The sequence below is a fragment of the Hemiscyllium ocellatum genome, chromosome 22, assembly GCF_020745735.1.
Source record: "Hemiscyllium ocellatum isolate sHemOce1 chromosome 22, sHemOce1.pat.X.cur, whole genome shotgun sequence".
NCBI classification, from domain to species: Eukaryota; Metazoa; Chordata; class Chondrichthyes; order Orectolobiformes; family Hemiscylliidae; genus Hemiscyllium; species Hemiscyllium ocellatum.
The window spans coordinates 17,309,137-17,323,040 of record NC_083422.1 but is presented as its reverse complement, the minus strand read 5'-3'; positions in this window follow the sequence as shown (position 1 = coordinate 17,323,040).

The following is a 13,904-nucleotide window of genomic DNA, read 5'->3' as shown; positions in this document are numbered from 1 at the left end:
GACCTCCAGCTCTTTGTCTTCTGCTTGGCTGCAATAAAAATGTGAGGAACATAGTGCAAAGCTCATAGTGTAAACCAAGATGTAGGACTCTCAGGTCGTAACGAGTGAGAGGTGATTTTAAGACAAGCATGTGGATGAACCATTTTCTGCAAGCATCTGGAGTAGGTCTTCCAGGTAGGGAGGCCTTCAAATTTATTCTAGATCCTGTTATATGATGCATAAAGGGTGCGCCTTCAGTTGTTTCCTTGGATGTAATAGGTCAATTTCTCTCTGTTTACCTTGTAACTTTGTAATGTCCCCAAATGCAGCATGTCGCTTGTAACTCTAAATGTTTTGGATCTTTTACATATCACATATTTACATACTGGCACTCACAGTAAGATGGTTATTTGGAGGAATGCTGTCCTATCTATAGAAGATTTATAAACACTAGGTGTAATCTTGTGTTTCCAGAGGTGTAGAAGGTAGAGGCAGGAAGATCACTTAATTGGGTGGGGTGGTTACGTACCCAAATCCTGTGCCTTCCCACGTCCACCATCCAAGTCCACATTGATTTTACCATCAGCCTACATAGATGGGAAGTTAAATTTATCAAAGTAAAAGACACAGAATTTCTCAACCTCAAGCAGGAGTGAAAGGTTCATACTGTGTCAGTACATGAGCTTCATTAAAGTGTTGAAACGTTTAGTTATTAGAGAGGTGACTTCATGCTCAGTATTTTCCACATTTTTCTGTTTACTGGACAAAACTATCAATTTATGCTTCAGAAAGGAAGAAGACAGAACCCAATAATAGGCATACTTGCAGGGAGTGATACTCAATGTAATAGTCATTCCACCTGATCCAATGTGATAAAATGAACCAAGGCCAAGGAACAATTTACTAATCTATATTCAACAGTCTAATTAACAGTAAAGTGCCTGTGCTCATGCCCATTTCATGCACCCATCCATTGTCACCTTACTGTTGAATGCAGTCATAGCCCCAGATATTACAAATTTTAGGGCTATATTTTTAAAAAAAAACATGAACACAAAAGCTGTTAAGATGGCTACAGCATTTCATGTGACTTAGGTTCAATCAGCCCAAAGCAGTCCTGAATCTCAAGCAAATATCAAATTAAATAGATACAAGCACAACCAATTGCAACATTTAGACATTGTTTAAGTATGAGTCATTAAAAAGAAGGACTATAACTTACCAAATGACCCATTTTTCTGCTTCACCATGGACAATGAAGTCATTGAAACACAAACATTGTTAAATAATCTGGTCAGTTTTTTTTTCTTTTTCCTTAAGTAGTTTTCATGATGCATCATTTCACAGGCATAGATGATGGTTTCTTGACTAATTTTCTGAAGATGAAACTTTTAAAGTTCAGGGTCATCTTTACAGTTCAATCAGATCATGGCAGTAATACTTATAACTTAGATTTCTACTCTGTTCCAAGAGCCGCTCATGGGAGGTTAGGTAGGGAGCTTTTGAATCTTTATGATGCAGTACAACAATCATATTGCTTTTCACAGAAAACACCATCCAAAACTCTGAAGCCTCCCTAACAGACTGACAATACCTCCACAGGGTGCCAGTTACTATTCAACATCTGCCATCTGCTTGAGTATGAGATATTTTCCAGATTTGCTGGAACCAGTGCCCAAGTAATGACTTCATTAATAGCCAACTTTTGCTATCTGTTTAAATATAATATTCTTCCTTGGTCACAAAGCATCTGAAGAACTTTTTGATCCGGAACTATCTTCCAATTAACCCCCGGCCTAGTGTATGAATAATCAAAATCTTGTATTTATTCTGTCTTCCTTTTAACACAAGTTGTTATGCACAGTCCAAAAGTCACCTTTATATCACAGCTCCAAACCAGAATTAATAAAAGAATAAAATTAAAATAATGAAAAAGCAGTGAAAGCTCGAACACTTTATGCCCCATTAATAAATCCAAGGACACATTATGCTTTATTGGTCACTTTCCATCTATCCTGCCACTTCAATATATACCGAGATCTCTCTGTTCCTGCACTCCCTTTAGAACTGCATCCCTTGTTTTATATTGCCTTTTGGTGTTCTTCCTACCAATGTGTATCACTTCACATTTCTCTGCACTGAACCTAATCCACCACCTATCTGCCCATTCCATACACTTATCAACGTCCTTCTGGAGTTTGCACTGGCGTCCTCACAATGTAAAATTCTTCCAAGTTTTATGTTATCTACAAACTTTAGAATTGTCCCCTGCACACCAAGATCTGGATCATTAATATATATCAGAAAAACTAAGGGCCCAAATCGCAATCCCAGAGGAATCCCACTAAAATAATTCCTGCAGCCCAAAAAGTACCCATTGACTATTATTCCCTGTTTCCTGCCAAGCAGCCAACTTTGTATTCATGTTGCTACTGTTAGTTTCGTGTTATGACCTATAACTTTCCACACAAGGCTATTGTGCGGCACTGAATCAAGTGGCTTCTGAAAGTCCATGTTTACCACATCAAAGTATTACCCCTATTGAACCATTCTTTTACCTCTATAAAATACTCCAGCAAATTAGTTAAGAATAATTTCCCCTTTAGAAATCCATGCTACCTCTTTTTAAATTCACCCACCCTTTTCCACATGAATGCTAATTCTATCCCAAATAATTGTTTCGAGAAGCTTCCCCACCACCAAAGATAAACTGACTGGTCTGTAATTGCTGGGATTGTGTCCAACAAGAGAAAATCTAGCCATCAGTTCAATAGCATGCCCACCAGTGACTTTTCCACTATCAAAACCTTGGGTATTACCATTAACAGGAAAGAATTGGACCAGCCATATTATTATGACTAACAGGAGCAATACACTGGTAATCAAACCCTCATTTTGCAAATAAAAATTGGTTTTCCAGTAAGCAACAAATGACCTACAGTTCTTCTAGACTTGACTTTTTCCAAGAAATCACATGAGAATTCTCTCTTCAACCCAATAATGTCCAAACATTTTCAATTCCCAATTCTTATAATCCATAAATATATGAGTCTTTCTAGCAAAATAATTGCTGAAACTACAAGGGCAGGTTAAGGACGTTGGAAATTCTATGAAAAATAATATGTCCCTTTTTGCCCCAGTGTCTACCATTTACGTGATACAGATCAGGAGAGTAATGGAATACTCTTCATTTACCTGGATAGGTGCAGCTCCACTAAGTGTCAAAAGGCTGAATTCCACCCAGAATGAAGCACTCCACTTTATTGGCATCCAATCTACTAAATTCAACATTTATGCTGTTCACTGCTGACACACAGTGGCAACAGTGTGTACCATATAAACATACACTATAGTAATTCATTAAGCATCTCTCTGCAGCATCTATCAAATTCATAACTTCTACCCTCTAGAAGGATATAGGGAACAAGTGCATAAGAATATAACCTTCTGCAAGTTCCCCTGCAAATAACACTCCATTCTGACTTTGAGCTAAATCACCATTCCTTCATTGTCACTGGGTCAAAATCCTGGCACTCCCTTTCCAATAGCACTGTGGATTTCCTGCACCCTGCAGTGGTTTAAGAAGGAGAGCTCACCACCAACATCTCCAGATTTATTAGTGAACAATTAGTGATTTATTAGTATTTGGGCGGCACGGTGGCACAGTGGTTAGCACTGCTGCCTCACAGCGCCTGAAGACCCGGGTTCAATTCCCGACTCAGGCGACTGACTGTGTGGAGTTTGCACGTTCTCCCCGTGTCTGCGTGGGTTTCCTCCGGGTGCTCCGGTTTCCTCCCACAGTCCAAAGATGTGCGGGTCAGGTGAATTGGCCATGCTAAATTGCCCGTAGTGTTAGGTAAGGGGTAATGTAGGGGTATGGGTGGGTTTCGCTTCGGCGGGTCGGTGTGGACTTGTTGGGCCGAAGGGCCTGTTTCCACACTGTAAGTCTAATCTAATAATCTAAAAACAACAATAAATGCTGGCCTTGCCAGTGATGCCCAAATCCCACGAATAGAAAAATACAAGTTCTTAAAGCTACAAAGAGCTGTGTATTGATCCAAACAGACCAGGCATAAGGAGTATTTTCAAGCTACAATATATACCATATAGTATCCCACCAAAGGCATATCCATGAAGCAATCACCAAACCTGAATTTGCCAATGCATACAATAAGACAAAGAACAGTGAATACTTGCTTTGGTCTGTCAGTCTCATGGAAACATCAACATCATTATGCTATTACATTGTTGCAAAAAATCAATTCTCTGTCCTCAGTGAACTGGTTACTATTTGGTAATGGCTAAAGATGGACAAGGGGCTGGAACCAATGTACTAGTCCTGTGAATTCTACAAAATATGTATCCACAGTAAGGGGAAATCATGCAAAATCTAGACACATAAAATTTTCAGCATTTAATAGTTCACCAATTTATGTGCAACATCAATAATGCTGAAGTGTAAGTACAACCAAGCCATTGGAAAGTTGCAAATGTTCTACATTGGCCCAGCAACCACAGGTATACCACAATGCTGCATGTACTTCACACTACTGACGATTGATGGAATTAATCCAACATCAGAGGCTCAACTAACACTACAACATATTATTCAAAAAACATTTGCAGAACTAAATATGAAAGGAGATTGGAATACTTTACTTTCTTCTGAATTTGTGAAACCAAATTGTTTTACCTCTCTGCTCTGGAGAGCAAAATAAAAGTTCAAAAGGAAAAGACTGAATAACTAACTCAGGATAAATCCAAATTTGAGAAGACTATCTCTGAGGTGGTGAAGGCTTTAGGGGAAATGTTCCCTCAGCTTACAAAGATGAATGGAGAGCTGAAAGGGGAAAAAAAAAGGAAGCAGGATGAACAATAGATTCTGCATTGTTAAACTAATGAGAAGATTGCCAGTTGTTAGAAAGATCTGTTATAACTTGGAACTAGATCAGATCAGACTCAGCAGGAGCAGCAACAGAAACATCAGCTCAAGCTCAAAGCAATACTAGAGAAAAGAATGACACTCCTACAAAACTAGTGAAAGATGCATAGTGTGTGCATAGGGCTGCAAATCACTCATGAGATGGTCTTCCAGAAATAAATACCAGCAATGATGGTCCAGTTAAAGAGTCAACAGGACGTTCAATAAATGTCCTAGGAAGGAGTCTTTTTCCCAGGGTTGAAGTATCAGTGACAAGGGGAATACAGGTTCAAGGTCAGAGGAGACAAGTTTAAGGGAGATGTGCGAGGGAAGTTTTTCACGCAGTGAGTGGTTGGAGCCTGGAACGCACTGACAGAACAGGTGCTGGAAACAGGCACGTTGGTGACATTTAAGAGGCATCTGGATGACTGTGTGGGTAGGGAAGGAATAGTAATATGGACCGAATAAGGGCAGAAGATTTGTTTTTTAGTTTAGGGTGTGATGATTGGCACAGGCTTGGCAGGCTGAAGGGCCTGTTCCTGTGCCATACTGCTGATCTTGTTCTTCTGAAATTCCTGTCCTTACCTGGTCTGGCCTACACGTGACTCTAGACCCACAGTGATGTGGCTGACTCTTGGACAGGTGAGACTAGATTGGGTTGGGATATTGGTCGGCATGGGCGAGTTGGACCGAAGGGTCCATTTCCATGCTGAACATTTCTATGACTCTATGACTTTATGACACAGAGGAAACTAAACAAGTGCTGAAGCAGAAAGTGGAAGAGATCCAGGTTTCAAAGAAAACAAAAAGGAAAAAAATGTTATACAGGATGGACAGTTATTATCACTGGCAATTGCAACCATCAAAGCCACAACATGAGATCTGAAATTATCAGCAAATTATTTATAAGTTATACAGACTCGTGAACTTAATTGCTCATCGTGGATTGATTAACTCAGTGGAACAGTTTATTTAAGTTAACACACTAAAACATGCTATTAGAGTACTTACAGTGCAGAAACAGGCCCTTCGGCCCAACAAGTCCACACCGACCCACAACCCACCCAGACCCATTCCCCTACACCTAACACCACGGGTAATTCAGCGTGGCCAATTCACCTAACCTGCACATTTTTTTTGGACTGTGGGAGGAAACCCACGCAGACAGTCAAGCATCAATCCATGCTAGCACCTTACCTCTAACAGTACGGGCCCTTACCTTACTCAGTAGCCTCCTGTGCGGCACCTTGTCAAATACCTTCTTGAAGTCCAGGTAGATAACATCCATTTGCTCTCCTCGGTATAACCTGTTCATTACATCCTCAAAGAATTCTAGCAGATTTGTCAGGCATGAGCTCCCCTTGATGAAACCATGTTGACTTTGCCCTATTTTACCAAACATTTCCAAGTTCCATCAGGTCTTCCCTTTACTCTAAGGCTGTGCACTCCAGTCCTAGTGTCTCCTACCAATGAAAACATCTCCCCAGTATCCACTCTGTCTAGGCCATTCAGTATTCTGTATGTTTCAATTAGATGCCCCCTCATCCTTTTAAACTCCATTGAGTATAGACCCAAAGTCCTCAAAAGTTCCTCATATTTTAAGCTTTTCATTCCTATGACCATTCTCATGACACTCTTACGCACACGTTTCAGGGCCAGTACATCCTTCCTGAGATATGAGGCTCAAAACTGCACACAATATTCCAAATGTGGCCTGACCAGGGTCTTATAGAGCCTCAGAAATACATTCCTGCTCTTATATTCAAGTCCTCTCAAAATAAATGTCATCACTGCATTTGCCTTCCTAACTACTGACTCAACCTGCAAGTTTACCTTGAGAAAATCCTGGATGAGAACTCCCAAATCTGTTTGCACTTCAGACTTCTGAATTTTCTCCCCATTTAGAAAATAGTCCATGCCTCTATTCTTCCTGCCAAATTGCATGACCGCACACTTTCCCACATAGTACTCCATCTGCCACTCCTTTGCCCCCTATCCTAACCTGTACAAATCCTCTGCAGCCTCCCCACATCCTCTATGCTATCTATCCCTCTATCTAACTTTGTATCTTTTGCAAACCTAGCCTGAATGCCCTCAGTTTCATTGTCTAGATTGTTCATGTATAAAGTGAAAAGATGTGGCACCATCTGAGCCTTACAGAACATCATTTGTCATTGGCTGCAATCCTAAGAATGACCCTTTTATCCCTGCTTTCTGACTCTCTGCTTTCTGCCAGACAGCCAAGCTTCTACCCATGCCTTGTCTCTAACATCATGGGCCTTTATCTTACTCAGTAGCCTCCTATGCGGCACTTCGTCAAAAGCCTACTTGAAGTCCAGGTAGATAACATCAATTGGCTCTCCTTGGTCTAACCTGCTTGTTACTTCCTCAAAGAAATGTAGCAGATTAGTCAGGCATGACCACCACCCCCCCCCCCCCCCCCCCCCCCGCATCCCTGATGAAACCATGCTGACTATTTTACCATGCATTTCCAAATATTCAGAAATCTCATCTATCATAATGGATTCCAGGATGTTACCAATGACTGAGGTTAGGCTAATTGGTGTGTAATTTTCTGTCTTTTGCCTTACTCTCTTTTTAAACAGGGGTGTCACATTGACAATTTTCCAGTCCTCTGGACCCTCCCTGATTCTAGTGATTCTGAAAGATCACCACTAATACCTCCACTATCGCTTCAGTTATCTCCCTTAGAACTCTGGGGTGGAGTCCATCTGGTCCAGGTTATTTATCCAGCTTACAGGCCATTCAGTTTTTCCTTGGTGATGGCCACCATACCCAGCTCTGTCCCCTCACTATCTTGAAGTTTTGGGATATTACTTGTGTGAAGACTGACGAGAAGTAATTATTCAGTTCCTCAGCCATTTCCTTGCTATCTCTCCAGCATTATTTTCCAGTGGCTCAGTGTTTACTTTTGCCTCTCTTTTGACTTTTATATATTTAAAGACACTCTTACAGTCTTCCTTTATATTACTGGCTAGCTTACTCTATATTAAATCTTCTCCCTTCTTAATTCTTTTTAAGTTGTTCTCTCTTGGCCTTTGTAAGCTTCCCAATCCCCTGGTTTCCCACTGCCCTTCACTACATTATGTGCTTTCTCTTTTACTTTTCTATTATCCTCGACTTCTCGAGAGAGCCATGGTTGCCTCATCCTCCCTGTACCACTCTTCTTTTTCCTCGGGATGAAACTCTACTGTGTCTCCTCAATTACTCCTAGAAACTCCTATCCTTGCTACTCCACTGTCTTTCTTGCTAGGCTCCTCCCCAAGTCAATTCTACCCAACCCCTCCCTAATGCCTTTATTCAGCTATAATACCATTAACTCTTCTCCCTCTCAAACTACAGAGTAAATTAAATCATAATATGATCACTGCCTCCTAAGGGTTCCTTCACTTAATGCTCCCTTATCACGTCTGCCCCATTGCTCAAAATTAATCTAGTATTGCCTGTTCCCTGGTTGGCTCCACTACAAGCTGCTCCAAAAAGCCATCTCATGGACATTCCAGAAATTCCTTTTCTTGCAATCCATTACCAACCTGATTTTCCCAGTCCACCTGTACATTGAAATTCCCCATGATCACTGTAACTATTAGCTAGCCAGATGGGCTTTTTCCAACAGTTGGCAATGGCTTCATAGGCATCAGTAGGTTCTTAATTTTTTTTTAATTGAATTGAATTTCAATCTTCTGCCATAACAGGATTTGAACATAGGTCTCCAGAAGATTAGCTGAGTTTCTGGATTAATAGTCTAGCAATAATACCACTAGGCCATCACCCCACCCCAGCTTACGAATATTCTACATCATAGGAAGTACCTTACTTTCACTCCCAATAGACTCAGTACACATAAGGGTTTTGGAGCAGTGGAGTGGAGGGCATGATAGGGGATGGACAGAGGAGCATTGGGTTGGCAAATTGCTTCCTGTATCATTCCCACACAGTTTTGACATCTTGTACCATTTGCATCACATATGAGAGTTTTGCCTTGCCCAAAGAATCAGAGACTTTGGGTGAAGCTGTGTTCCAATGAGGTTGGAGGACCATAGGGTCTTTAGGCAGCATCCTGGCTACAGGAAGTTCAGGAACCTTTTCAATTTATTCTTTCTGGGACAGGTGAAGGAGTAGTGAACACATCAATACCCACATGCAGGTTTTTTTTTAATTCACTTATGGCACTTGGGTATCATTGGCTGACCCACATTTATTGCCCACCTCCAATTGCCCTTCAGAAAGTGATAATGAACTGCCTTCTTGAACTGCTGCAGTACACGTGCTGTAGATAGAGCCACAATGCCCAGAAGGAAGGAATTCCAAGATTTTGACCCAGTGACACTGAAGGATTGGAAATATATTTCCAAGTCAGGATGACGTGTGGTTTGGAGGAGAACTTGCAGGTGGTGGTGTTTCTATGTATCTGCTGACTTTATGCTTCTAGATGGAAGTTGCTTTGGATTTAAAAGCTGCTGTCTAATGACATTTGTTAAATTTCTGGAGTGCATCTTGCAGATAGCATACACTACTGCTACTGAACATCGATGGTGGAGGGAATGGATCTTTGTGGTAGTGGTGTCAAGCAAGCGGGCGGCTTTGTCTTGGACAGTGTGCAGCTCCTTGAGTATTATTGGAGCTGTACCTATCCAGGAAAATGGGGTATTCCATCACACTCCTGACCTGTGCCTTGTAAATGGTGGACAGGCTTTGAGGAATCAGGAAGTGACTTACTCACTGCCATATTCATAGCCTCTGACCTGCACTTATAGTTATTGTATTTACATAGTGAGTCCAAATGAGTTTCTGGTCAATTATGGTAAGCCACAGGATGTTGATAATAGGGATTCAGTGAAGGTAATGCCATTAAATGTCAAGAGGAGTTTTTTTTAAGTTCATTCACAGGATGTGGGCCTCACTAGCTAGGCTAGCATTCATTGCTCATCACTAATTGCCCAGAGGGTATTTAAGAGTCAATCACATTGCTGTAAGTCTGGAGTCACATGAATGTCAGATCAGTTAAGGATAGGAGTTTCCTTACCAAAGGACATTAGTGACCCAAATGGATTTTCTTGACAATTGACAATGATTTCATGTTCATCATTAAACTTTAATTCAAGATTTTTATCGAATTCAAATTCTACCATCTGCCAAGGTGGGATTCAAACCCGGGTACCCAGAACAATACCTGTGTCACCAGGGTACTAGTCTAGCAAAAATACTACTAGACCATTGCATCCCCCATTTGGATAGAAGTTAGATTGCCTTTTACTGGAGATAGTTATTGCCTGGCATTTGTGTGGCATGAATGTTATTTGCCACTTGTGAACCCAAGCCTGGATATTGTCCAGATCTTGTTGTATTTGGACTGCCTCTGTATCTAATGAGTTATAAATGGTTCTGAACATTGTGTAATAATCAGTGAAAATCTCCACTTCAGACCTTATGATGGAGAGAAAGATTAGATTAGATTAGATTTACAGTGTGGAAACAGGCCCTTCGGCCCAACAAGTCCACACCAACCCGCCGAAGCGAAACCCACCCATACCCCTACATTTACCCCTTACCTAACACTATGGGCAATTTAGCACGGCCAATTCACCTGACCCGCACATCTTTGTGACTGTGGGAGGAAACTGGAGCACCCGGAGGAAACCCACGCTGACACGGGGAGAACGTGCAAACTCCACACAGTCAGTCGCCTGAGTCGGGAATTGAACCCGGGTCTCAGGCGCTGTGAGGCAGCAGTGCTAACCACTGTGCCACCGTGCCGCCCACTGTGCCACTGATACTGATGAAGCAGCTGAAGATGGTTGAGCCTGGGACACTAACCTGAGGAACTCCTGCAGAGATGTCCTGGAGCTGAGGTGACTGACTTCTAACAACAGCAACCATCTTCCCATGCGCCAGGTATGACTCTTACCAGCAGAGAATTTGTCCCTGGATTACATTAATTCCAGTTTTGTAAGGCGTCTTGGTGCCACACTCAATTGAATACAGCTTTGATGTCAACAGCCAACAGTCTCACCTCAACTGCAGAATTCAATGCTTTTGTCCATGTTTGAACCAAGGCTTTAATGAGATCTGGAGCTGAGTGGCCCTGATAGAACACAAACTAGGTGTCACTGAGTAGGTTATTGCTGAGTATGTGCTGCTTGATAGACTGTTGATGATACCCTCCATTACTTTACTGATAATTGGGAATAGTCTATTAGGGTGGTAATTGGCTGTATTGGTTGTGTCTTGCTTTTTGTGTACGGGACATACCTGGGAAATTTTCCACATGATTGGGGTAGATGGCAATATTGTAACTATACTGGAAGAGATTGGCCAGGGGGGCAATTCTGGAGCATAAGTCTTCAGTACTATTGCCGGTCTTTGCAGTATCCAATGTCTCCACCTGTTTCTTGATATCATGTTGACTGAACCAAATTAGCTGTAGACCACCTGTGATGCTGAGGACCACAGGAGAAGGCCAAGATGGATCACCCACTCAGCACTTCTGGCTGAAGATTGCTGTGAATGATTCAGCCTTATATTTTGCACTGATGTGTTGGGCAGCTCCATCATTGAAGATAGCGATATTTGTGGACCCACCTCCTCCAGTGAATCATTTAAATGTTCACAAATATTTATGACTAGATATGGCTGGACTGCACAGCTTAGATCTGATCCATTAGTTGTGGGATCATTTAGCTCTATCATTTGCTGTTTGGTATGCAAGTAGTCCTATTTGGCAGCTTCACAAGATGACACCTCACCTTCAGGTATGCTTGGTGCTGCTCCGAGCATGCCATCCTACACTCTTCACTGAACCAGGGTTGATCCCCTGGTTTGATGGTAATGGTTTATGGGGAAATGCTGGGCAATGAGATTACAGATTGCGCTGGAGGACCATTCTGCAGCTGTTGAAGGTCCACAGTGCCTCATGGATGTCCAGACCTGAGCTATTAGATCTGTTCAAAGTCTGTCCCATTTAGCACAGTGATAGTGCCACACAGCACAATGGAGGGTATTCTCAACATGAAGACAGGACTTCATCTCCATGAGGACTATGGTCATTCTTACCGATACTGTCATGAACAGCTGTGAGCTGGCAGATTGGTGACAATGAGATCATATATGTTCCCTCTTGTTGGTTCCCTCACTGCCTGCTGCCTTCACCACCTGTCATTTAGGACCCAACCAGCTCGATCAGTTAGTGGTGCTGCCAGGCCATTCTTGGTGGTGGATATTGAAATTCCCGACGCAGAGTACTTTTTGTACCCTTGCTGCCATCAGCACTTCTTCTAAGTGCTGTTCAACATGGAGGAATACTGATTCATCAGCCGAGGGAAGATGGTACTTGGTAATCAACAGGAGATCCCTTTGTCCATGTTTAACCTGTAGCCATGAAACTTGATGGGGTCCAGAGTCTGTCTAAGCACCCTATGATTGTATGTCCTTGTTGCTATGATCAGCATGTACTGCTCACAATACAAATCTTTTCACTGTATTTAGATACATGTGACTACAATAAATCAAATCAAATCTCTCGAACCAAAAAAGGAAAGTGGAAGGGTAGACAGATGTGCTATAGCAAACTTTGTTGGTAGCAGAGGAAGAAGTAAGACTTTGGCTTGAGAGACTTTGGAGAACAGTGGCTCAGCAAAACGTACTGATAAACTCAGGTAAAGTCCTTGTAACTTTCTATTTTAGTTTCACAGCAGTTAAGGTGACAGTTAGGGCAGTTGCATGTTCCTCCTGCAGGACGTGGGAGCTCAGGGAGACAGCTGAGGACTACACCTGTGGGAAGTGCACTCAGTTGCAGCTCATGGGAGACCGTGTTAGGGAGCTGGATGCACTCAGGATCATTCAAGATACTGAGCACATCATAGATAAGGGTTTTAGTGAGGTAGTCACATCTATGGTGCAGGCAGAAGGTAGATGGATGACCAACAGAAAAGGCAAAGGGGAGTAGGCAGACAGTGCCATAATCCCTGTGTCCATTCCCCTCAAAAACAATTATACCATTTTGGAAACTGGGGTTGACTGTTCAGGGGAAAGCAACAGTAGCCAGGTTGGTTGCACTATGGCTGGCTCTGGGGCATAGTGGGAAAGGGTAATGGTAAACAGTACCTTAGTGATAGGAGACTCGATAGGGGAACAGATGGGAGAGTCTGTGGCCACAAACAGGAATCCAGGATGGTGTGTTGCCTCCCAGGCACCAGGGTCCGGGATGTCTCAGAGTGGCTGCAAAATGTTCTCAAGGGGGAGGGGGAGCAGCCAGAAGTCATTGTGCACATTGGTACAAATGACATAGGCAGAAGTAGGGATGATGTCCTGCAGAGTGATTATAGAGAGCTCGGAAAAAAGTTAAAAATCAGGACTTTGTTGGTGATTACTTCCAGTGCCACATGCTCGTAAGAGTTAGAACAGGTGAATATGACAGATGAAATTGACGCGCGGGCAGGGATTCAGATTTTTAGATCATTGGGATCTTTTCTGGGGCAGAGGTGACCTGTTTAAGAGGGACAGGTTGGAGCTGAACTGGAGAGGGAGCAATATCTTGGAGGCCAGTATTGCTAGTGCTGCAAAGGAGGGTTTAAACTAGATTGGCAGAGGGGTGGGATCCTCAACAGCAGGGAGGCAAGTGTGAGGATGGAAGGAGGTACAGTAATCAGAAACAGTAACTTGAAGAGTCAGGTCAGGCTGGAAAATGACAGGGAGCAAGGAATGCCTGTTGGATTAAATTGTATTTATTTCAATGCAAGACGGCTGACAGGTAAGGCTGATAAACTCAGCGTGGATAGTTACGTGGGACAGGGATACTATAGTTATTACAGAAACATGGCTAAGGGAGGGATAGGACTGGCAGCTTAATGTGCCAGGATACAGGTGCTTTAGGCAGGGCAGAAGTGGTGGAAGGAGGGGAGAGGGAGTTGCATTTTTGATTAAGGTGAATATCATAGCAATAGTCAGAGATGAAATAACAGAAGGATCATCCAATGAGGCATTG